We start from the raw sequence: 27,039 nt of genomic DNA on the forward strand, positions 1-27,039 counted from the left end.
AATGATCACTTATTTATTTATATGTTAGAGTGCATCCTTAATAAGTTGCTTCTTTTTTGCCATGCTCATCCCAAGACCAAGTTTTTAAATAGGTTAATTTTCATTACTGTAATTTGGAATTTTGTGCTTCAAGTGACCTCTTTTAACCCTTTCTTTTTTTATGGCATACACCTGCCCTTGGTCTTACATTATAATTCATTATAATTCAAATAAACAGTTTCTGCTTTCATTTCTAAATACAGACAATCATGCACACATTGCTGGTAGATAATGGGTTCAGATATTACTTTATAGTTAAGTCATACAGCAAAAACCAGCTACTTCAGGGGAGCAAGAAACTTTTAATAAATATATGTTTGTACCTTTATTCAATGCATGCATATATTTTAACAAACAGTATGTGTGTGTGTGTGTGTGTGTGTGTGTGTGTGTGTGTGTGTGTGTGTGTGTGTGTGTGTGTGTGGTGAAATTCTAGTTGTTTTAAATGCATACATCAAGTTCTTAAACTGCCTTTTTTCTTTTCTGTCTGTTGATGCAGAGATATCACTGAATCAGCTAAAGACTCCAGTGAAGAGGGAATGTTTTGGCCATATATGCTGGCTTTCAATTTTTTTTCACAATCTGACCTAATTACATTACCAATCGTGCTTGCCAAGACTCTTTACTGCCTGAGCAAAAATAGCATTGAAAGTACTCCAACATCTATTTACTCTATGCTGTTATAAACACTTAATGTGACTAATAAAACTATGTACACGATGTGTCATCAACAGGATTGGCCATTATATATTATCCATGTATTTCAAATAAAAAAATGGATTTTGTCATTTGTATTTGTTAGGGTTGATGAAAATTGCTTCATATTTTGTATCAAAATACTTTAGTGTTTTTGTATTATTTTATAGTTTTAAAATACTGTCAAATACTTTGTAGGAAGTCTACATGATGACATCATAAAAATGCAGCCTCTGATTGGTGCCTACTCTGTATTTTAGACTTGTTGTGGTCAGAACAGAAAATGTAACCGAATAGAAGAAGATGGTGACGGTAAAAAAGCTTTCAGACCACCAGCTTTCAAATAGATGTCCAATGATTGATAAATAAATATTAATTGCAGAATGTTGTACCCTAATTAAAGTAGCTGTTTAAAAAGATTGTGATTTTGCACACCATTGCATGAATGACTGCCTGATTTATAATATATTATTATATTTATGATTAACTATAACATAATTAATTAATTTTAAATGAGTTACTATGAATACAGGTGGCATCAATTCTCTTCTTATAAATGACTTGTTTGTCATTGAGTCTGTGTTGCTGATATAAAGTTGCTCTTCGTTACCAAACACTGAGTAACTAAATTATAAGATATTGTTATTATTGTAACAATTATAAGACATTCGCAAACTGTTAAATATTAAACTTTTGGTTCCTTCAAAACTAACCTTCATCTGGCAGATCACATGGGAGATGTACGTGAATATTTGAGCCTTTGACTGGTTCCATATGTCAGATGTATTGCGTGTTTTGGCCTGAAAAAAGCTGTTGCTATCAATAATTGTTTACTGAATCGCCTTAGTTAGTGTATGGTGAAGAACAGAGAGAATAGAAATCTCATGCTCCCTTGTAAAAGTATTTTTAGTATGGTGTGCCTGCTATATTTTGTAGTTTATTTTGATACACTTGAAGGTAAGGTATTTGGTATTTTACTGTAAAATGCATTTTGATGTATATTTACCCAAATGCTCACCAGACACTTTATTAGAAACCCCTATACACCTAGTTCATGCAGTCATCCAAAATTAGCCAATCGGGTGGCATGAGGGCATTGCATAAAATGATGCAGATCCATGTCAAGAACTTCAATTAATGTGCATGTCAAACATCAGAATGGGGAAAAGTTGCTGATCTCAGTGAATGAGCATGACATGTTTGTTGGTAACAGATGGGGTGAATTGGGTCTTGGGATTGGATAGTGGATATTGGATATTGGGTACACCTTGTTGAGACATGTCAGAGGTGAATGGCTAAATTAACATCTATAAAATAAGCACACTATAATCATCATATAACAGACAAGCATCTATGTTCATGCAAAAGCAGATGAGTAACAAGAGCAGAAGACCACTTCTGGGTCCATGTCTATAGGTTTACTGAAACTGGACAGTTGAAGATTGTAAAAACGTCACCTGGTCTTTTTCCAATCTTCACCTGCCCTGGTTTGATGAATCTGTTCCCACTGTAATCTTCTTGGCTGACAGCAGGAGAACCTTCAGCTGTTAAAGCCAATCTAACGTAATCTATTTAGATAGATAGATAGATAGATAGATAGATAGATAGATAGATAGATAGATAGATAGATAGATAGATAGATAGATAGATAGATAGATAGATAGATAGATAGATAGATAGATAGATAGATAGATAGATAGATAGATAGCAACTAAGTGCAACATGACTGACCTTTCATATATGTTTATGGCTGAACAGTTGGAGTATAATCTATTAAATATCTGAATAGAAATACCACAAATAGATAAAAATGAGAAACTGAATCAGATCACCTCAAATAACCTGGACTGGATTGAACCAAAACTAAATTTGTGCCTATTAATTAGTTAAGAAATCTATTGCAGAGCTCCACAGGAGCCACAAACGCCTGCCCACTACTTTTCTTTATATAGTGCCTGTATTTAATAAAGTAAATAAATACAGACCCAAAATTGCATCTACACAGCCACTGCAACTGCAGTTTAGCTTTTTTTTTTCTCTTTGTCTGAGTAGTAATTCTTTAACACGGGCCTGCCACCACTCGCATTTGTTTTCGATCGATTTAGAAACTCCACAGTTTCACAAATGCCTGTCCACTATTTTTCTTTTAACTACTTCATGTATTTACTTTTTTTTTTGCTGCCTATTTTCTTTGGTTGTTTTTATGGCTTGCTTTCAGATTTGAGGCATGGACCAGCATACACAGCCATGATCAACTGATTTGGACTGACCTAAAATTCGATACAGAGTAAATGAGTCTGTTTCCTTACACTCTACTCGATTTTATTCAACCAAGTCAGACCTCTAATTTTGGATGCCTGGAAAATTAACAGACTCGGATGGATTGGCACAGACACTTAACAATGATTAAAGTTCAAATCGGGGGGGGGGGGGGGGGAAATGCATGTAGTGCCACAGGATGCATTTAAACTGACTGCATTTTAATAAATAAGGCATCTATTTTTGTTTACAAGCCTTTCAGTTTTTATAGTGGAGTGCTGAAGGACCTCTTATTATTTAGTTGTAATTAAGAGTGTCAATTATTGTTGATTATCGCAATCAGTAGCATTGTGTCTTACATCAAGTGACCCACACTCTTGACCATAAACAGTATAATTGGTGGCTTTTTTAGTTAAACAACATATTTGATTGTGAAAACTGGAATAATATTCAGCATTGGGAAAAAAATGTGATGATTATAATGTTTAAAGGCAAACCAGTGAAATTGTCAATTCTGAACCGTTGTGCTGCTGCAGCATTGTGTTTAATAAAAAAGTCTTTTTTTTTTCACAGAAATGTAATTTCTCAACTGTCTATGGAATAAATCTTTTCTTTTGTAAAAGGTAAATGCATTGTAATTACCTGGATTAGCAAGTTAAGCACTCTGTAGGCCGGCGTGTTTTAGTTGAAGAAATATGGCTCCTTCTCGTGTCCTCTCTTTTTCCTGTCTGTCTTTTTCAGCTCACTTGCTCACATCCTTTACTCAACCCTGCACTAAGCTCTACACACCCCACCCCACAACCCTAAACACACACACACACACACACCTAACACACACACACACACACACACACACACACACACACACACACACACATTTAAAAGATAAATGGAGTGAATGCTGAATCAAGCAGCTGTCATGAAACGTTTTTTTTTTTATTTTTTTCACCAGAGGGAACAACGGCTTTGCCATGGTCTACTAGCCAGTTCATTACTTATAGGACAGAAATACAAGGATTCAATTAAAGTTGCCTGTCATTTGACCTGTAGTAGTTCAGCTACGGGAAAAAAAGGAAGATTGAGCAAACATTGAGATATTAGAGAAAAAACGTAGTAGACATTTTACTAAAGCACTTTCAAAATATATGCATAATACTGCATATTTCCAGTGACACATAATGAGATTTGAAATGCTTCTTTTCAATATCTTATATAGCATATTTCCATGGGTTATTTGTTTTATTATATGTTTTATATAATGAAATAACTTTGTTTTGTATACTTTCTTCTATTGATTGATGGTATTCAGCAGTGTCTTTTTTTTTTTATATATAATATTGCCTTAGCGGCATTTTAAGTCACATTTGTAAACTTGCTATTACTGTATATGCACAGGAATCACGGCTACAAAAGCAGGATTCGAAAAGCTGAGCATAAATGAATGCTAATGGACCTGAATTATGATGGGTAATCTACACAGCATGGTGCAGATGTGGCCTTTTCTCTTTCTTATTTATTTTTAAATGCGTATTTATTTATTGTTTCACAGCATGTCTCTCTTGGTTGGTGTTAGTGTGGTCTGAAGAAGAAAACATTTTGTCTGGTATTCTACACTGTATCAATATGCCTGTCTGGGTCCTTCCAGCTAGTCTAAACCCCTGAATGAATTATGACCAGCAGAGAAGCCCAAACAGAAATAGTGCAGAAAAAAAACCCTGACAATTTATTATTATCATTAAGGTGCTATTCAATCGCTAATCAGGCATTTTATTGGGCATTTAAAGAGTCCATAACAATAGCAATTTTGATATTCTGTTTATTATTCATATAATAATAATAATAGAGTTAAATATACATGTACTTATAGTGCTGGTTGTAGTGACATTATGGGGTAGATGCAGTGGTAGAAATATTTATATTATTTCTAATAGAAATATTTTACATGTTAGGGATCCAATAAAAATTCACATTGTTTACATAAGCATTCTATGAAAGACATTTAATGCAATTGCATTGTAAGAACACCAGAGGTCCCTATTTGCAACACACATAGGTCAATTATATAGATACCTTTAGAATGCAAAGACCAGCACACATTATAGTTTATATGATTACGCAACCTTGTTATAGATTGTTCACAAAGAGCTCTTCAGTAGTTTTCAAACGACACTAGAATTGCTCGGTAGCTGTGGAATGAGGCTGTGGAAATCATCCATTTTAGCCGACTTTGGAGCTCTATTTATAATCAAGGTGATGCTTCAGATGCTGCTACATTTATTCAATATATATAGTTAAGATACTTTGATAATTCTATTCATATTTGAAGAGAATTTATGCATATATTTATTTGTTTAAAAACAAAAATATCATCAAGCAATTTATACAGACAGAAGGCAACATTATTTTGCAGATTTTATGATCACGAGTAGAATTGTCATAATTAATCGATTGTTCATTTAAAGTTAATTACCAATCTTCTGAGAATTGTTATGTTCAGCATATGGCTTTTATGACCACCTTGTAGAACCTACTGGGTTTAACATGACAGCACATTTTCTTTGTTTTCTTACCATTATCTTAACATACAATTTACTTCAGTAGTATCACTTACTAAGTATTAGAAACTAGTTTGAAAAATACACTATCTATTGCAAACATTTAACTTAAGAAAATCTACACTAGAGAATGGAAGATTACAAACATTTTCTTAGAGCTAATGAATGTTTGCTTTAAATTGCATTAACTCCTCTATTGTGCATCTGGACTTATAGTGATAAGGCAGTGTCTGATAACAGTGCACTAGTTTCAGTGTGACAGTATTTTTGTCTTGTTTGGAGATAATGTGGAATGATATAGAATATGTTGTTTTTTATGCAGTTTATTTGAGCATTTAGTTCCAGATATGTGGTATACATCAGAACTAAAAGGGGCGGCACAGTAGGCATCATTGCTGCATCACAGCGCAAGTGTTATTGGTTTGATGCTGAGCTTCTACTGTTGAGTTTTTCAGGTTTGCACTGTGTCTGTGTGGGTTTCACAGTAAATTGTCTTTAGGTGTGAAACCAGTGTGTGTGTGTGTGTGTGTGTGTGTGTGTGTGTGTACATGGTGTCTTTTGATGGACTGGCACCCCTCCCACCTTGCAGACTTTGGATCTACCATGACCCCGACCACGGTTACTGAAAAAATGAAATGAATAAATGAATGAGTAAGAAAGTAGGAGTAGAAAAATAAGTAAAAAAAAAAAAAATAAGAGCTGAAACAGCTGGACAGTGCAGTTTAAACATTTATTGATTCTATTCTCCTCAAAGGCACAGTTTCATATGTTCGTCCACAGACTGCATTTTATAGCATGCAATGCAGCTGAATATATAAACTACCCACATTGTTTGGTGTAAGCTTCCGCCAGGTTCTTAAGTTACTTCCCACTTTTTGTGTGTGTGTGTGTGTGAGAGGAATATGCTTCAGTTCTACTGCAATCTTGCTGAAATGGTTACACGACAAAAAGTTATGATTTGGAATTCATTTTCATTAGTAACATATTGGTCCCTAGTCTTAGGTACTCATTAAAAAGCAAATATTTGTTGGATAAATATTGAATCTCTCTCTCTCTCTCTCTCTCTCTCTCTCTCTCTCTCTCTCTCTCTCTCTCTCTTTCTATCTGGGTTGTTTAGCATGTAACATGTCATTGTCTAACGACTAAAGCTAAAAACATAATGACTTCATATGACAAGAATAACATCATTAATGGGAATGCATTGCCATATCCCTGAAGTTGATTTATTGTATTTATCCTTCCCATAAAATTACATAAAAGTAATTATTTATTGAATATGAATAAAGAACATAAAGAAAAAACAAAAACAAACTTAAAGGTCCTAGAATCTTCCATAACTACCTATAGCTACCTTATAGATGGCTTTATCTTTACCACTGAATGAGAGGGCTTTTTTTTCAGATGCCCTTGTGATTTTCTTCAGTTATCTCGCTACACAGCCCCACTTGTGCAAGGCCTTTCCTCTGCCTATTTCTTACTTTATTTATTCAGTGGATAAATGGTTTGTCTTTTGATGTCGTGGCTATATGTGCGCGAGGTGGTAGAGGTGGACGAAGGAAGAAAGCACTATTTGTTATCTTAGATCGCAACTCTCACTGGGAAACCAGAGGTCCCCAACACTAAAGGGCTATCATAGCATTAATCATAGCAGCTTTAAGGACCAGCATTGGTAAATCTCTGGTTTATTGTTATTGCTTTTTAGGAGTTGATTAGATGATACTGCACTTTACTGGTGTAGGGCGAGCTGTGTGTATGGCTGTGTGTTTGATTGTTTCCAGCAGACACACACACACACACACACACACATTAACACCTAGGGACAATTTAGTCTACCCACTGGCAGGTTTTTGAGAACTTTGAAGAAACCAGAGACCATGGAGGAAACCCACACAGATTCAGAAAGTACATAGACAACACTTTCACCCTCTTCAAGCTCCCTTCTTTGAGTAGGAGATCCCCTTGATCAATTGTAGCAAAACTGTTCAGCCGGTGTAAAGCTTGTAAATCCTGTCTGTTCCACAACGATAGCTCTTGTCCAAGCTTTATCCTTCCTGGCCCACAACTGGTTTGGTTTCAGGCCTCAGTGAATTAGCTGCTCGAAGTAAACATCTCAAGAGAAGTAGCCGGTATGAATTAGCCCTGCTTATTTTCCCAAATAACCTATATCCAAGCATATCCATTCTGGGATATAAAAGGATTCCCGTCACCAGAAACAGTGACGCATTAAGATTGTATTTGTTAGAAGAGTCAAGCATCTGAGAACATACAATACCCATATTCTTACATTTTATACCTAGCATAAGACAACCAGAGTGTCATTACGCAGCCTGTATAATACCGGTTTGGCCTGAATGGAAACAAATGTAGCCTTGGAAAGAGCCCTTTGATAAATGTCCTTCATTTTCTTTAAATCATTATAGTCAGGCACACATTAGGGCCGAATGTCAGTAACATTAAATATTCAGCAGCATTTTGAGTAATGCTTTCATTCGCATCAAAATACCAATGTGATGAATGATGGAATTTTTTTTTTCTTTTTCCCTCTTATTGTTCCATAATCTGCTTTTCCTGGCAGAAATAGAGATGGATGGTCTGTTTCCTAAAACCATTTTCAAGATTCCTGTGAGAAGTAATGCACATTCTTATGTTGGACTCAATATCTGTGTCTGTTCATTTGTGAATGTACATGCGTGTATTCTCCCCATACTGATTTCTCACATGACAGAGCCATGGAGGATGAGGATAAAGGTCATTTGGTGGAAGCAAAAGCAGAGGATAAAGGTCAGCTGTTGAGTGGAATAATCATGATATAAGACAAAAGCATCACATCTAGCTAAATTAGTTGTTATGACAAATGTTAAACTATCTGGATTCGATAAAAGATTGAAGAAAAGGTACTGTAGGTCTTTTATCCCAAGCGAGCATGACTAAACCTTATACAGACTTTAAGTTCATGAGGGATAATTCATTAAACAAATGAAATAAGATGCAACTGCTCCTGGGTTCGAATAAAGACTATGATTTTTTTTTTTTTTTTTTTTTTTTTTTTTATCATACTGATACCTCCCATTGTAAAAAAATTGTAAGTTAATGGCCAGTCAGCAGTTCCAATTAAATATTTTAGGGTCAGCTTCATTGGTAAGATTCCCCTAATCTTAAAAGATTGTTGATTTCCCAAATGAAAGACCAATCTGCTGCTTCATGAAGTATTACAGGATGTTCATCTGGAAAGCATTAGTGGTTGAGACTGTGAGACTAATTGGTTCTGAAAAAAAGTCAGATAATTTCCATAGTCGATACGTAACTAGGCTTTTTAAAGCAGAAGCTCTTCACAGTCTCCAGGCCATCTATGCAGATTGGTCAGACAGAGACAAAAAGGTAAGAAGATTCAAATGTGCCACTGTACAGGTTTATTAGCCATTTCCATCTTAAATTTTTCTTTTTACACTTTCCCTTTCAGCAAAAAATAAAAAAAAATAAAAAAAATACAATAAAATAGATTTTTTTTTTCAGGCTACAGTACATTTTTAGCCTGACTAAAAAGTCACACAGCCCTTACAGCCATTTGGGTTTTTTGTGCAAATCTGAAAAGGTCATATTTGATAAGTTTCTTGTAAGGTGTCTTGTCAGAACTGGACATGAACAGATCATGTGGTGAAGCTTGTCACAGGTAATAAAGGTTCACCGTGGATTAAAAAAAAATTCACACTGGGTAAAAATTCTTACTTATTATTATCATCATCATTATTTTCCCCATCATACCGATAATTATCTCCACATTCTTAGGTGAGAAGAAACCGAACAATAATCAGACATCAGAACAGTGACGTAGCCTAATGCAATACTAAGATAGTTTTTCATAGTCCCCCCGGCCCCCCACCCCCTATTTGTTTCTTGCTTATATAGGCTGTTTCAGTCCCTTTTGTATCACTGTTAGAAGAAAGACCAGAATAAAACAGTGTTGCACAGCAACTCATGTAGACAAGAGCAAACGATTCACACACACACCTTGTTCTCTGTCCTGTAAATATCCAAATATAACTTTAAACAAACAGGACTGTCTGTGTTTGCACAATCCTTTCTGTCTAATTTAATAAAGGTTCTAGAGGCTGGCTCAGTGTCTGTGTCTGTGTCTGTGTCTGTGTGTGTGTGTGTGTGTGTGTGTGAGAGAGAGAGAGAGAGAGAGAGAGAGAGAGAGAGAGAGAGCAAAAGTGCTTGACTTTAGAAACCACTTTTTTTTTAGTGTGATTTGATTTAGATACTGTTTAAATTATGAAACCTGTTTTTTTGCATTAATCCTTGAACTGATCGATTACAGCATGTAGGATGGGGACTACACATTTTTATTGTAACCTATTCAGATATGATTGATGTAACAGTAGATTTTTAGCACTCAAGCCATCATTGATTGGTGTGCTAATAGAGCAAGCCCCATGATGACCATTAGGACCATGTATCTCTGCCAGTATATGCAGCAACTGGCTCACCTTGTTGTAATGAATGACATGTCAGTAGGATTTAATAGGGCTTAAAGGGCCCTTGGCCTGCCCAACCCAACCCTGGACCACAAGGCTGCACTCATGGCCTTATCCCTATTTGCTCCTGTAGCCTATATCCATCAGTCAGATGCTAGAGCATAGAGCCTCTGGGGCTTTTTTCTGACTTAACTGCTCCATTTTTACACTGTTATCATGGATGCAATTGGAGTGTATTTCAAAATAGCACAAATGCGTTATGGGATTATACCAGCTCAGGCCGTTCTAAGTATATTAGTAACACATCAGCTGTGGTCCAAAACTGTTCTTACAGACAATTGATGCTCAGTGAATAAGCTATATTGCTACCTAATAGCTAGCTGGTTTGTGAATTAATCAGGTATGTAGCAGTTCTAGCGTCGTCCTTTGGATAAACACACAGACAGTGCATTTTTACTATAGGTTTAAAAATGTACGTGTATATGTATGTATATACAGTGAGGAAAATAAGTATTTAAACACCCTGCTATTTTGCAAGTTCTCCCACTTAGAAATCATGGAGGGGTCTGAAATTGTCATCGTAGGTGCATGTCCACTGTGAGAGACATAATCTAAAAAAAAAATCCAGAAATCACAATGTATGATTTTTTAACTATTTATTTGTATGATACAGCTGCAAATAAGTATTTGAACACCTGAGAAAGTCAATGTTAATATTTCGTACAGTAGCCTTTGTTTGCAATTACAGAGGTCAAACGTTTCCTGTAGTTTTTCACCAGGTTTGCACACACTGCAGGAGGGATTTTGGCCCACTCCTCCACACAGATCTTCTCTAGATCAGTCAGGTTTCTGGCCTGTCGCTGAGAAACACAGAGTTTGAGCTCCCTCCAAAGATTCTCTATTGGGTTTAGGTCTGGAGACTGGCTAGGCCACGCCAGAACCTTGATATGCTTCTTACAGAGCCACTCCTTGGTTATCCTGGCTGTGTGCTTCAGGTCATTTTCATGATGGAAGACCCAGCCTCGACCCATCTTCAATGCTCTAACTGAGGGAAGTAGGTTGTTCCCCAAAATCTCGCAATACATGGCCCCGGTCATCCTCTCCTTAATACAGTGCAGTCGCCCTGTCCCATGTGCAGAAAAACACCCCCAAAGCATGATGCTACCACCCCCATGCTTCACAGTAGGGATGGTGTTCTTGGGATGGTACTCATCATTCTTCTTCCTCCAAACACGTTTAGTGGAATTATGACCCATAGTTCTATTTTGGTCTCATCTGACCACATGACTTTCTCCCATGACTCCTCTGGATCATCCAAATGGTCATTGGCAAACTTAAGAGGTGCCTGGACATGTGCTGGTTTAAGTCAAGTCAAGTCAAGTCAAGTTTATTTGTATAGCGCTTTTCACAACAGACATTGTCTCAAAGCAGCTTTACAGAAAACAACAGTGAAGGTGAATGGTGTGCGTTTGTCCCTGATGAGCAGCCGTGGCGACAGTGGCAAGGAAAAACTCCCTTAGATGATATGAGGAAGAAACCTTGAGAGGAACCAGACTCAAAGGGGAACCCATCCTCATATGGGTGACATCAAAAGTTTGGTCATAAATCTTTCAACAATACAGAACAATTTGTGATCATCATAGATCCAGCATCAGCTTCTCCATGCCAGGGCCTTTAAACACTCGGCATCTACTTCTCCATGATCATCCATAGGTCCATAATCTTCACGAGGTGGGACGTGACTGGAGCTGGCCAAACCTCAGGAAGCCTCGGGATGGGGAGAGAAAGAGAAGCAGTGGAGAGGAATTAGCGTAGCTGCTGTTCATGATATTAACAGCACAAGTTGATAATGTGCATGTGATCAGATGTTCTGGAGCACAAGGTTGTGATGTGATGTGTGTGATGTGTGTTATGTGTAGGCTTTGCTAAAAAGATATGTTTTTAATCTGCACTTAAACTGGGAGAGTGTATCTGAACCCCGAACACTGTCAGGAAGACTATTCCAGAGTTTAGGAGCTAAATGTGAAAATGCTCTACCGCCTTTAGTGGACTTTGCTATTCTAGGAACTACTAGAAGCCCAGAGTTTTGAGATCTCAGGGAGCGTGACGGATTGTAGCGTGTTAAGAGACTGGATAGATACATGGGAGCCAAACCATTTAGTGCTTTATAAGTGAGTAGCAGTAGTTTGTAGTCTATTCGAAACTTAATAGGAAGCCAATGTAGGGACGATAAGATTGGGGTTATATGATCGTATTTTCTTGACCTAGTAAGAACTCTTGCTGCGGCATTCTGAACTAACTGAAGCTTGTTTATTAATGATGCAGGACATCCACCTAGTAATGCATTACAGTAGTCTATTCTAGAGGTCATAAACGCATGGACGAGCTTCTCTGCATCAGATATAGATAACATATTTCTTAGCTTAGAAATATTTCTAAGGTGAAAGAAGGCTGTTTTTGTAACTTGATTGATGTGATTTTTAAAAGATAAGTTGCTGTCTAAAATAACTCCCAGGTCTTTTACCGTTGAACTAGTAGTTACAGAACAACCGTCTAAATGCAGGCTGAGATGCTGGAGCTTCTGTGTACTATTTTTTGGGCCGATGAGCAAAATCTCCGTTTTATCAGGATTTAATAGCTAAAAGTTATGGGTCATCCAATCTCTTATTTCTTCAACACACTCAGTTATGCGAGCTAATTGAGCTGTATCGCCTGGTTTGGATGAAATATATAGCTGGGTATCATCAGCATAACAATGGAAGCTAATTCCATGCCTTCTAATAATATTTCCTAATGGAAGCATGTATATTGTAAAAAGCAGGGGTCCCAGAACTGACCCTTGTGGCACGCCATAATTTACTAGCATTATCCTGGATAGCTCTCCATTTAAATCTACGAAATGGTAACGATTGGACAGGTAGGATTTAAACCAGCTTAATGCCTGTCCCTGAATACCGATGTAATTCTGTAAGCGATCGAGGAGAAGATCATGATCTATAGTGTCGAACGCAGCACTAAGATCTAGTAAAACTAATAGGGAGATGTAGCCTTGGTCTGAAGCTAAAAACAGGTCGTTAGTGATTTTAACTAGAGCAGTTTCTGTGCTATGATGGGGCCTAAAACCTGACTGAAACTCTTCAAAGATATTGTTCTCCTGCAAGTGGTTACATAACTGGGCAGCGACAATCTTTTCTAAAATCTTAGACATAAATGGGAGATTTGAAATTGGTCTGTAATTCGATAGCGTGTTTGGATCCAGATTAGGTTTTTTAATGAGGGGCTTAATAACTGCTAACTTGAGGGATTTAGGGACATGACCTAACGATAGTGAGGAGTTAATAATATTTAAAAGAGGCTCACCAGCTGTATATAACACTTCCTTCAGTAGTTTAGTGGGAATTGGATCTAACTGACATGTTGTTGATTTAGCTTTCATAATAGCATCATACAGCTCTTCCTGTCCTATACATGTAAAACAGTGTAGTTGTGGGGTTGTAAGTACGATTGTGTCGGGAGATGCTGTCAGAGGTTGAACTGCCACAATTTTTTTTCGAATGTTATCTATTTTTTCAGTGAAGAAATTCATAAAGTCTTCACTACTAAACTGTGATGGAACACATTTTTCAGATCCCTGATTTGTTGTTAATTTAGCGACTGTACTGAAAAGGAACCTGGGATTGTTTTTGTTATTTTCTATGAGTTTGCTCAGGTGTTTAGCTCTAGCAGCTTTTAGCGCCTGTCTGTAGCTAAGCATACTGTCTTTATACGCAATTCTAAATACCTCCAATTTAGTTTTCCTCCATTTTCTCTCCAGATTACGTGTTGTTCTCTTTAGGGCATGCGTATGACTATTATACCAAGGTGCAGGTGCTTGTTCTCTAACCTTTTTTAACCGGATGGGGGCAACAGTGTCTAAAGTGCTAGTGAGGATAAGGTCTATGTTGTTCGCCATCTCATCAAGATGATCAGCATTTATGGGTTTAATGTGAAACTGAGATAAATCAGGCAGGTTATTTATGAATCTGTCCTTAGTGGTTGGAATAATAGTCCTACCAGGTCGATAACGTGGTGAAACACGGTTAATCTGCTCTACCGGTAGTGTGTACAGTAGGAGATAATGGTCTGTGATGTCATCACTCTGGGGTAAAATATCTATATCAGTGACGTCTGCTCCGTGGGATATTATTAAGTCTAGTGTGTGGTTAAAACGGTGGGTTGGTCTGGTGACGTTTTGTTTAACTCCAAAAGAGTTTAGTAAATCGACAAATGATAATCCTAGGGCATCGTTTTCATCATCTACATGAATATTAAAATCTCCTACAAGCAGCACTTTATCAAAGCTGATCAGGAGGTCTGAGAGAAAACAAGCAAACTCATGAAGAAAATCAGCGTAGGGTCCTGGGGGTCTGTACACGGTGACCAGAGCGAGTTTTCTATGCATCTCTGAAAGTGCAATTTTAAGAACGAGCACTTCAAATGATTTAAAGCTGAATCCTAATCTCTGACTAACATTAAGAGAAGCACTATAAATGGTTCCTACACCCCCCCCACGACCAGTCTGACGGGGCTCATGCTTATAAACATATCCTGACGGTGTCGACTCGTTTAGACCCATATAATCACCTGGTTTAATCCAGGTCTCAGTGAGACAGAGTGCATCGAGATTATTCTCTGTGATCATCTCATTTACAATCAGTGCTTTGGGTGCAAGTGATCTAATGTTTAAAAGACCGAACTTTAGAACTTTGTTGTGTTTGTTTATCTGGCATTTTTCAGTTTTAACTGCAATAAGATTATTTCTGGATCTTGTGTATGTAATTCTTGGTTTTACTACCCGAGGAATAGATATGGTTTCTATAAACTGGACTGTGTGTGAACTTGTAACTATTTGGTCTGTAGTATGCGTGTTCTTATAGTTGAAGATTTCTTGATGTCTTACCAGTCAGATGGTGTGTAGTATCCTAGAGATGTTATCTGATAGCACTGCTGCTCCAACTCTGCTGTTTAAGCAGGGGAACCTTTCGTGCCATGCATGATTTCAAACCATGACGTCTTAGTGTATTACCAACAGTAACCTTGGAAACGGTGGTCCCAGCTCTTTTCAGGTTATTGACCAGCTCCTCCCGTGTAGTTCTGGGCTGATTTCTCACCTTCCTTAGGATCATTGAGACCCCACGAGGTGAGATCTTGCATGGAGCCCCAGTCCGAGGGAGATTGACAGTCATGTTTAGCTTCTTCCATTTTCTAATGATTGCTCCAACAGTGGACCTTTTTTCACCAAGCTGCTTGGCAATTTCCCCGTAGCCCTTTCCAGCCTTGTGGAGGTGTACAATTTTGTCTCTAGTGTCTTTGGACAGTTTTTTGGTCTTGGCCATGTTAGTAGTTGGATTCTTACTGATTGTATGGGGTGGACAGGTGTCTTTATGCAGCAAACGACCTCAAACAGCTGCATCTAATTTAGGATAATAAATGTAGTGGAGGTGGACATTTTAAAGGCAGACTAACAGGTCTTTGAGGGTCAGAATTCTAGCTGACAGACAGGTGTTCAAATACTTATTTGCAGCTGTATCATACAAATAAATAGTTTAAAAATCATATATTGTGAATTCTGTATTTTTTTTTAGATTATGTCTCTCACAGTGGACATGCACCTACGATGACAATTTCAGACCCCTCCATGATTTTTAAGTGGGAGAACTTGCAAAATAGCAGGGTGTTCAAATACTTATTTTCCTCACTGTGTATATGTATATATATATATATATATATATATATATATATATATATATATATATATATATATATATATATAAAATCGTAAGTCAAATATGGTGTTATGACTGACAGTCTTTCCTGCACTTCATGCTGATTTATAATTTTCATTTTATGCTCTAAACTTTTTTTTTACTACAAGCAGGAGGCATACTTTGGGGCTTGGAAGACATGCTTTTACCACTAAAATTGCTGTTTAAAAGCATTTGAAACAGAAAGAATACACATTGAGACAACTTTACTTCGTCGACCACTAGAGAGAGTGGGGCATCTCACATGGCGAGAGATAGGCTTATCCAGCTTCGCGTCCGATTTATCGTACATTATACGCTGCTGCCTGTGCCTATTGCGCAAATATATATGTATATAAATATTTTATTTATTTATTTTTTCCCCAAAAGTATTGGGTCACCTGACCTTTCCTGCTATATGTGGGTATTTTCCAAACTGTTACCACAAAGCTGGAGGCACTTAATTCTATAGGACGCTTTTAGATGCGCCATCATTTAAGTTTTGCATTCACTTGAACTTGGAAACCCAAACCTGTTCCAGGATGGCAATGCCCCTGTGCACAAAGTGATCTTCTTGATGACGCTTTACATGCTTTGGAGAGGAAAATCTTGAGTGGCCTGCTATAGACCTTTGATCTTATCCTTACTTAATTCCTTTGGAATTAATTGGAATGCTGACTGCACCCCAGGTCTCCTCACCTACCTGCCTTTCAAAATACCCTTGTGGCTGATGAACACAAATATCCATAAGCACACTCAAAAATCTAGTGGACCATCTTCACAGTAAAGTGAAGGGAATATTAAGAGCAAATTGGGACAAAATGTGGAATGCAAAAATCACATACCATACTTATGACCAGGTGACCATACTTTGTTGTAAATTTTATTGTGTATATACTGTATATATACTGTATATATATATACTGTGTATATATATATATATATATATATATATATATATATATATATATATATATATATATATATAGAGAGAGAGAGAGAGAGAGAGAGAGAGAGAGAGAGAGAGAGAGAGAGAGAAAACACATTTTAAGTGTCTTTCTTGAATTCACAGGGTGTGTAAGGTTAGACTTGATATATAGTATAGTGCACATGCCATACCACCATCTGGCTTTTCTATCAAAGCTTTACTGCTTGATTGCCTCAGATCCGATTCTAGATTGTGTCAGTCATCTAGTGAGGTGAGTGCTCTGGTATATCCAGTTCTTAAATAAAAGCAAGAGTAAAGCCAATTTCCTGCAGTGGCTATCTATTTTGTAAAAAAAAAAAAAAAAAAAAAGGACTCTGGATAAAACAAGAGTTCAATATTTGAGAAATAAGGTGGCACAGCAAGTAACTATACCACCTTAAAGCTCCAAGGTCCCTAGTTTATACTGCTCTTTGTTTTCATAGTGCATTGACTATGGAAACTTGATCTTAGTTGTCAGTGTGGTGTGTGTGTGTGTGTGTGTGTGTGTGTGTGTGTGTGTGTGTGTGTGTGTGTGTGAGAGAGAGAGAGAGTGGGTGTAGGTTATTCACTTATTGACTAAATGAAAAATCAAGAATATTAACGAAAAAAAGTGCATTGTTAATAGAAAAAAAAGGTGCACTGTTAATAGAATAAAAACTGGAAAAATGCCTGTATCCAACCATATCACATTGGCTGCTTCAGCTGTTAGCACAGTTAGCCTCTCCTTAGAGGAATTTATCAGCTCTCATTCTGCTGCCACTTTGCTTGACTAGTAAAATCCTAAGCTTATTAGCCAGAGGCAAGCAACCATGTCTCGCTTAGTGAGCAGAAGGCTCCTTATAAATAGCAGAGTATGTCTGAGAGCACGTGGCACTGTCCTCAGCAGCAGATTGCAAAAGAAGGAGAATGCGAGGAGCTTTCTCCTGCTGGGAAAGGCTATGGTGCTGATAGAATGTGGGTTTTTGATTTCTTATGCAAGTGCTGTGTCTGGCTAAGAGCATATGGAGGCAACAGAAGGCCTTTACTTTGGGCTATTGAGCTGCACTATTAGCATCTGGGCTGTAGCTACAGCCAGCTAAAGTTTGCCACACACATTTAAAGGCAAGCCTATAGACACAAGGTGGAATTGATTCGACACATTTGAAAATCTTTCTGTTTGACTTTAGTCTTCCATGTGCTTGGTTTTCTTTTCTTTTTACTTCAACTGTTGGAAATAGCTTTCTAAGTGCACTTTGGTTTATGATTGACATTTTAAATGTAGCCAGATGCTTTGTTGTTCTGGTGATTTATCAGGTTCTATTAGATATTACGGTGTTGCTGGCATACTTCTGAAAGCCCACTTCATTTTTAGTTTTCTCTTAAAGCAGAATGTGTCCGTGGGGAATGATAAGCATGCACTGTAAGTGAATTTCTTGAAGTGCACAGGCAGTTAGAAGTAAACAAGCTCACACGACCAGTTGATACATCGAAAGATTTATAGACATGCTGTTTTTTCCCTTTGTAATTAAATATGTGGTGCATTACATTTACACAATCAAGAGTCTACCTGAGTACAGAACTGTTTCACTGTATTGAAAATATAGGTAATAATCAACAACATCTCAAGTAAAAACACAAGTGCGTAGTAATACACAGTTGGCCAACAATTCTTCGGTTGTGTATGTACACTGTGGTGGCTAAAATGACTCGAACTATTTTAAAAGCGAATAAACAGTTTTTCAAACAAGGACCTGCACGATGTCTGACTGATTTCAGAGCATGACTCAAAGCATTTCACCACCTACTAGGTGGAAAAATTATCCTAAGGCATTAAGTCAAGATGAGAAAAAAGAACTCTTAGCATTATATGGAGAATAAGTCTGTGTCCACTAACTAACCGTTGCTGTTCGTAGCAAAACATGGTGTCAAAGATAACTTCCTTGTTTTCCTGTAATGTATCTAGATAGCTAACATAGCTAACAGAGAAATTGAATATTTTCAATGGCTGACTGATTCAGCATACATTAATATTAAAATGGCAGATATAATACAGGAAGGTGTCACATAAAACAACAGGATACAATGAAAATGTGTGACATTTGTTTGAGCTACTAGTCTGTTAGTCTTGCTCTTGGGGACAGGGACAGCGAAATATCTTCTGACTTGGTCATCGTTGGAAATGAGCTTTTGAAACACTCCTCTTACACAGTCCACCTCCAGCACCGAAGATTTATGGACTGTTATGGCTGGGACAGAGATCTTTAGGGACATACATGATATTATGTGTTTCAAATCAGCTCGATGCTCTACATGATGGATAGACTTGCAGTATTCACCTGTAAACACAATATCTCACATGACCGTGTGTAAAGTGATATTTAAGGAGGAAGAGACATTTGGTCAGAGCCAAGGACATCCTGCATGCTCATTGAAATCTGCGAGACACAGTTGGACCTTATCGTTTGTGGCCTGTCTGTCCTTCCTGACCTGCTTGGCAGATTACATCCACCCCCTGCCTGGAGAGATGAAGGAGAGGAGATGAACTGTTGTGTACTGAGGGGGCTTTATATTATTGAGTACTCTCTCATCTTCTTGTTTTACCCATTTCTCTATCTCTTTTTGTTTTATTGTATATGCCAAAGGTCTGCTGTCTAGTGACCTAACGTACTCAATAGACTGCATTAAATAAACACAACAAAACTAAAAACAGCATTAATAACCATTGATGATATTTGGCTTTACTTTGATATCAATGTCTTGGATAAAAATTCATTTCCTCAGTAAAAGAATTTGCTCATACATACAGCATATGAATATATTTCTATTTTACCTACGCCATTGCTCAGTAACAATTAATAAGAATCAATAATAATATAATCTATACATTATCGAACAACTATGAAACAAAAAAAACATGTGTTTTATCAGTTTGATCAGTATGCATAAGATAGAGCTATATATACATCAGCAAAAAGAGATGAAAGTGATAAAAAGACATGTAAGCACTTTTTGGAAAAGGAATAGAGCAAAGTGCCAGAGGTTATTTATTCTCCTTTCTATTTGTGTTAAATGATGTGTTAAATTCCAAGCATGAGCGTTTCTCTATGCTTTTTTATGTAGTTCTTAAATATTTGGAGAAAGATTGGAATGTTCACCTATTGGAACGATAGAACTTCGTGGCATAGAAAGAGACACCCTAAGGTTAAATGACGCTGTAAAACAAATTGATGAGAAGTGTCTTTTTCTTCTACTACTTCTCCCTCTTCTTTTTCTTCTTCTTTGACTTATGCAGTAAGCCTTTTAACAAGGTTGGATATAACTTGATATAATTTTGGTTTTGTGTGAATGGTTTTCTTGTGTTCTATCCTGTACTGTACTAGAATTCATTCATTGCATTGTGGTTCTCATTTCACTTTAGGTCATAACTTTGTGCTCACTTGTCAACAGACACAATATTATACCCAGTTTTAAATGCATGTCGAGTCCGCAATCAATTGAGTGTTATTGAAAATGCGGGTCTACTTGCAAGTTGCAGACAATCAGGTAAACTTTAGCATAGTATATTACAAGAGAAGATGAGGCTTTCTTAAATCCATTAACTGTGGCCCACTTATTCTGGTGACAGCCACGGCCCTGTGAGCTCCCGGCTTAAATTAGGCTAACACTCAGGGGTTTCATAAAATCAATGACTGTCGTTTTCTTAATGATTGATGACTGAGTCTCTACTGAACAGGGAAAGCTGATGGTATTTTTTTTCTTCTTAAACAAATATGTTTGCCCCCTGCTTGCTCTCTAAACAGCTAAATGAGTCTGGCATATTAAACATTCTTTCTTAAAGGAATGATCTGCTTCTATTGCTATAATCAAGTAAACTAGAAAAACACAGTATTACACAATAAGTAGTACACATGATTCAAACAATGTGAATTTTCTTATAAGCATATGCTTTATTTCAGTATTAATATATAAGATATAATCAGATTTAAAAATAAGAAACTTTACATTTTAAGAAAATCTTTTCAAATAGCATGAGATGTTTTTGGTAAAGCAGATAATGGCACTTGAGTTAAGTGTCTACATATACATACATTGTCTGCATTAAGTATATAATAAAACAAACAAAAAATAAAACATACAAAAAAACAATGTAATTTGTCATTTTTACACACGTTATCAAAGTCAGTTCTAACAAATGATGTCTAAGTAAATGTGCATTTTCTGGATGTCAGGAAGCTTTTAATATCAGGCTGTACCAGATATTCTCCAATAAACAATAAGTGATGGACACTGAGCAAAAGCTGTTATCCAGTCAGGGCTTATTTAAATATTGCACTTCTTGCATAATATTCTGTGGAAAATACCAGTGAATGTAACATCCCCATAACAAAAGTAATCTTCTGTAATCTATAAACAGGCATGTTAATCATTTATAAAAGACCTTGTCATACTTGAATGGCATTAGCTTTAAAGTTCTCCGTTGACTTTTACTAAGAATGAGATCCAAGTGGCATGACTGAATATTGCTGTACTGTCAGTAAAGTACTTTTAAAAAGATGAGTTTCCACTCAGTCAGAGCGCAAAGCAATTTCACTCACTCCAGAGCCAGCTTAGCCTGTCTCCTGCAATCAGTGTGAAACAGATGCCACCAGAGAAGCGGTTTTAACGCATCCATATGATTCTCTCTCGTTCAGATCAAATAGTCGAGACAGCCATATTGCTCCAATCCCCCCACGTCCACCCTTTTATTTGCTACTCAATAGGCAGCCATTACAGTCAACACATTTAGCTTCCACACAAAATGTTTTTTTTTTCCTCCTTTGGAGACATAAAGGGACAGTGTGGGAGAAAAGAAATCTTATAACAGAACACTGGTATGAATGAGTAGATTTGGTGAAATGTAATTACCAGATTAAAAAGATGAAAATGCAATTTGTGAATAAAGCCGTATTAGGAGTAATGAGGGGGAGTAAATGACTCAAAGTGTTTTTGTCCTTTTAGAAGAAAGATTGGATTCTGGCATTGTTTTACTTTAGTAATTGCACTTCAGTTAGAAAGCATTCATTTCTGGAAGTGGAAATAAAAGGTAAACCTGGGGTCTCATGTTATATACTCAATCTTAACTAAACAAGATAGAAAGGTGTTTTTTACTTGTTACATGTACATTCAAGCAGCGGTCCCCAACCTTTTTTGCGCCACGAACCGGTTTAATGTCAGACAATATTTTCACAGACCGGCCTTTAAGGTGTGGCGGATAAATACAACAAAATGAAATAAAAACTGGTATTTTCTAAATACAATAATAATTGTTTTTTGTTCATTTTGCTAGCGTGGGGGTTTCAATTTAGCGGTAATGTATTATGTGTTAGCGGCCGGAGCAGCCCCTTTAAGAAGGTAGTGGATGGAGGTAAGACATGTGACCGAGGCATCTTGACATGCATCAAGAGTAAGTCATAGACAGATGTGGCGGAGAGAATTCGGTAGTTTTCCTAAATAAAACATCGTTCAGAATCAGATAATAAATAAAGCGTAAATAATGTAAGTTATGTATTCTTTCTGTGCGGCCAACTGACCACTGCATTACAGCACAGTAAAATTCTTTCGTCGTATATCTCTGTGATGTTAGTAATATGGGGACAGAGGTGGAGAAGGTGGAGGAGTTCAGGGACCTGGGGTCAAAAGTGCAAAGTAATGGAGAGTGTGTTAGAGAAGTGAAGAAAAGAGTGCAGGCAGGGTGGAGTGGGTGGAGAAGAGTGATAGCAGGAGTGATTCGTGATAGAAGATTATCTGCAAGAGTGAAAGAAAAAGTTTACAAGGCTGTGGTGAGACCTGCGATGTTGAATGGTTTAGAGACAGTGGTACCGAGTAAAAGGCAGGAGGTGGCGCTGGAGGTAGCAGAGCTGAAGATGTTGAGATTTTCATTGATAGTGACGGGGATTATTTATTAACTTTTAATTACATTTGTTTGTCTTTTCAAAATAATTTTTCAAATACATTTTTATTAGATTGTTAAAAGAATTATAATTCGGGTGCTTGGTTTATTTTAACTGCCATATTGTACATGTTAAAATGCAGTGTCAAATATTAGTAAGCAAAAAAAAAAAAAAAAACGCACTAAGCAAGAAAAACACAATATTTCAGTTATTAGTAGGTCTAGATCACTGGACTTGATTTTTCTTGTCTGATGTAGCATAATGACAGTGAAACGGCTATTCAAAAATAATGAACTGGAGTAAAGTGGGTTTAACAAATCCGAGTGACATTGTGGTTGAGAAAGCAGTTGTTAGCTATTATTAGAAATGTTTTTCAACATTTCTGCAGTATTAGTCATAATATTCTAATGGATAAAATTAGCTTAGGGTTTTAATTTATCTGTCTATAGTTAAGTATGATGGTGATAGATGAGGTTATCTAACACCTAATTCCAGCTTGCTAACTTGTATAGCAAACTCGATTAAATTGATCATTAGCTAACACTAAATTACTAAACCCATGTTTATTGCTAAGAGAAGTTAGACTAATGTTATCCAGCTAATGGTTTTACCAAAATATGTCCTACAGCTACATAAATATTCTATATTTTATTTCTTATTTGTCTTAAAACCAACACTGAGAAGTGTGTGGATACTCTCACACTACTGGAGAGTAAAGTAAAATTCTCTCCACTTGTAAAATTCCACTTAAATGCTGTAAAAGTGATATTAGATGCTACAATGATCACAAAAGAATCAGTAATGCCTACATCACAAGAGAACTTGTAATAAACTGTTCACAAATATGCTATGTGCCAATTTATCCCTTCTTCATCACATAACATTCTAAGTAAGCATTTGATTAAAACAACGATAGAAACTGTGAAAAACGTGATAAATGTGTGTTAGGTCTTTTATGCCACATTACATGTTAACTATGTTGGTATTTCATCCAAAAATTAAATTTTTTTTTTTTGTAAAAGATTTTTTTTATATTGTCTTCATACTGCTATACCAGAACATGACATAAGGTAACTTTTAAAACTTTAACATTTTCACAGTAATTACAAATGATAGTAGCTTGAAATCTTTCTCATTTAAGTCCATTACAGTGAACAATTTCTGAAAGGCCATTTACAATGATATGGGCCTGAAAAGATTTTCTATCAATATAGCTTTAGTTGCTTGAGTTTGTGTGAAAACTATTGGTATCAGGACAGTTTCCATTTGTTACACAAGCATATCAACATCATTCTTTATCAACACTTATCATTTAGAGCATCTGTCAGTTTATACCAAAGGCATCGGACACAAGACCAACAGGCCAAATAATGCTGCTGCTTCATTTTATTTTGTCTCTTGCTAACTTCTAATAAAGAAACCAGGAATTCTTGTCTACAACTTCCCGACATGTTCTCACTGGAGTAGAAGTACTTAGAATTCTACACTGTATGTGTTGCAACTGTGTGGTTTGTTTCTATAAAGGAAAGTCTCATGGCAGGGGACTGAGTGTACATGTATATTCTTAGCAAAGATAAGGACATATGATTCTTAAGTCATACAGAAAAGAAGCCGTTGTTTGAACAATGCAGTTCTTTCATCATTAATAAATATGTTAAAAACGTATTAATGACTATAGAATTAGGCTTTATATAAATGCCCCGTAAAGCATCATACCAAACATCTTAAAATAGACTACAGTCCGGGCAGGTATCCAAAAAAGGGTGTTGTACGAAGAAGTGAGAAATGCAAGTGTGTGTTGGCGGAAGATGTTAGGAGAGGAGTTAGCCAAAGGAAGCAAATTATTTTTAATTGGCAGATAGTATACTGCTGCTTGAGCATGAACGATAGCTTTTAGTCTTAACCATGGACACAGATATTGCAGGCTGCATGGAGTTTAAAGGATCAAGCCAGCTGCAGTGATGCATATGATCAGATGAAAAACGTTAATAACAGCTAACAATGTCTGTGCCAACATTTTTACAGGAGAATTCTGATATATGTCTGTTTGTTTATTTGTTCAAGAAATATTAAATAAACATTAGAGGAGAGTGAATCTATTTGTAGCATTTAAACCAATAAGATTCGAATTACAATGTTTCTGTTTAAAGGCTTTTAAAAAAGAAAAGATCGTGCAAGTTCTTGTAAATGTGTCACAGTTTAAAGGTCAGGAACATTAGAGGGAATCTGTGCAATGTCCTAGAGATATTTTTGTGCATGTGGATAGTTATCTGCTATTTTATAATTAATTCAGATACAGTATGAACGAATTAGCATACCCAGAAGCATTCCATTTTACACAGCCTTCCAAAATATCCATTTTACTTTAAAAGCACAAGAAGCTATAAGCTATTATGAATTATTTTTGTGTCTATGCACACATTATTGATGCCACTTTCAAGCATGTTATTTGGTGTTTATTGCATTTGTAATGACCTGATTAATGCTGTTAAAAGAAATGAGGGGCAAATGTTGTTTGTAGGGTAGGAGGCATACAAACACAAAGTCCTTGTATAAAAGGGTAACCTTCATGAGGCAATAATATGATGGTCCAGTTAAGGAAACACACATTATATGTCAAAAAGAATGTGGACAGCTGACCATTACACTCATACGGTATGTGGGTCTTCCCCAAACCGTTGCTACAATATCAGAAGTTAACTGTCTACAATGTCTTTGTATTTTGTAGTGCTTCCCAAGGTTTCCCTTCACTACAATTAAAGATCCCAACCATGCTCCAACATAACACTCGTGCACAGAAAAAGGTTTATATGAACATAGTTGGCCAACAGTTGGAGCGGCTCCACAGAGTTCTGTCCCCATCCCACGTTATTGCAAAGCATTATTAAGGTAATATCTCAGCGAAAGGAAAGCGTGTATGCGCAAATTCATTTGTTATAGTTTTCATTTGAAGTGAAAAGAAAAAAATTTGATTTTTGGCTTTCTTATGCATCCACATTTATGTAATATCCAAATTATTTTATTAATTGTTTAATCATCCTCATACTCATTAATTCATTTGAGAGAAGAGGGTTCCCAGGGATGGTCAATCCTATTTCAGAGGGCAAACCTTGGAAAAAGTATTTAATTAAAGCAATGTCATTACATTACATTGCTATGATTTTTTTTTTTTTCACAGTATAACAGTGTGGCAGTTAAAAGGGGAAGCTGCCATACACCTGAAGCTTCGGTAAAGCTTGTAATTGGGATTCTGTGTCATATTAAATCTGCAGTTTAGTGCATTTTATAGGAAGATCATTTTCCTGTTGTGTCATAAACACATTGTTAGACTAACAATCCTTGTCTCTTCTTCTATGGGCTCTGCAGAACTACTAATCATTCCCTTGTCCTTTTTTTACATAGACATTTCTTTCTTCTTTTTGGCATTAAGAAATCTTCAAGTCCTTCTCTTAGCAGACTGGGCCGCCACACTATTTGAGCAGATTATGTGCTTTCAGTGGGTCTCAAAGGGGCTGATTTCAGGCTACACTTCTGATCTTTACACTTGAACATTTATAGTGTTACACTAGTTTAGAGTATGTGTCTAGCAGTGGCTGATATTTATAACGGATTCTATTTCAACTGATATTAGTTATTAGGGACAAGAAAATAACGAACATGTACATACTGTACACTGATCAGGTATAACATTATAAAACTTATGATTTGTGATGTGAATAACACTGATTATCGCTTCATCATGGCACCTGTTAGTGGGTGGGATTTATTGGGCTGCAAGTGAACATTTTGTTCTCAAAATTGATGTGTTAGAAGCAGGAAAAATGGACAAGCATAAGGATTTGAGCGAGTCTGCCGAGGCTTACGGTTTACTGCTTTGGAGCATTTTTCGAATCATCCTTAATATTTGCAAACCAGGAAGTACATTCTCAAAACAATTTGTACAAACAGCACAAAACATTGGATTTCTTGCAAAAGCCTGTACTTTTCCCAAAATCTTTGGTTCCTCTTTCAAAAGTAAGTAATGGTGTCAATGAACATGTAATTCCCATCAAAATGAAAAATCCCATTGTCATTGTTCACAAAAAAGATAATCAAAATGTTTAGTCGTGTTCTCAGTATGATGGGGCACAGTTTCAGGATTTCTTGATACAAACTATAGTTTGAATTGCAGTGACTGAATATGCACATGGACTTCCTTCTGCATGGCATCTATGAATTTCAGCAGCACAAATTAAATTCTTTGATTGCATATTGGATTTACATTGATTGCAAGAGACAAGACAGGATTCACACTTTTACTGTACTATACAAGTGTTTGTTTGTTTCTTAGTTGTTCGTCCATTTTCAGAATTTATA

General features: G+C 36.6%; 1 protein-coding gene across 2 annotated transcripts in view; it reads left to right on the top strand.

Moving 5' to 3' along the window:
* csmd3b (CUB and Sushi multiple domains 3b) overlaps nucleotides 1-27,039 on the top strand; it is a 399,549-nt gene that overhangs the window by 73,531 nt on the left and 298,979 nt on the right. The window lies entirely within an intron of this gene.

This window comes from Silurus aristotelis, assembly GCF_946808225.1.
Source record: "Silurus aristotelis genome assembly, chromosome: 21".
Lineage (NCBI taxonomy): Eukaryota > Metazoa > Chordata > Actinopteri > Siluriformes > Siluridae > Silurus > Silurus aristotelis.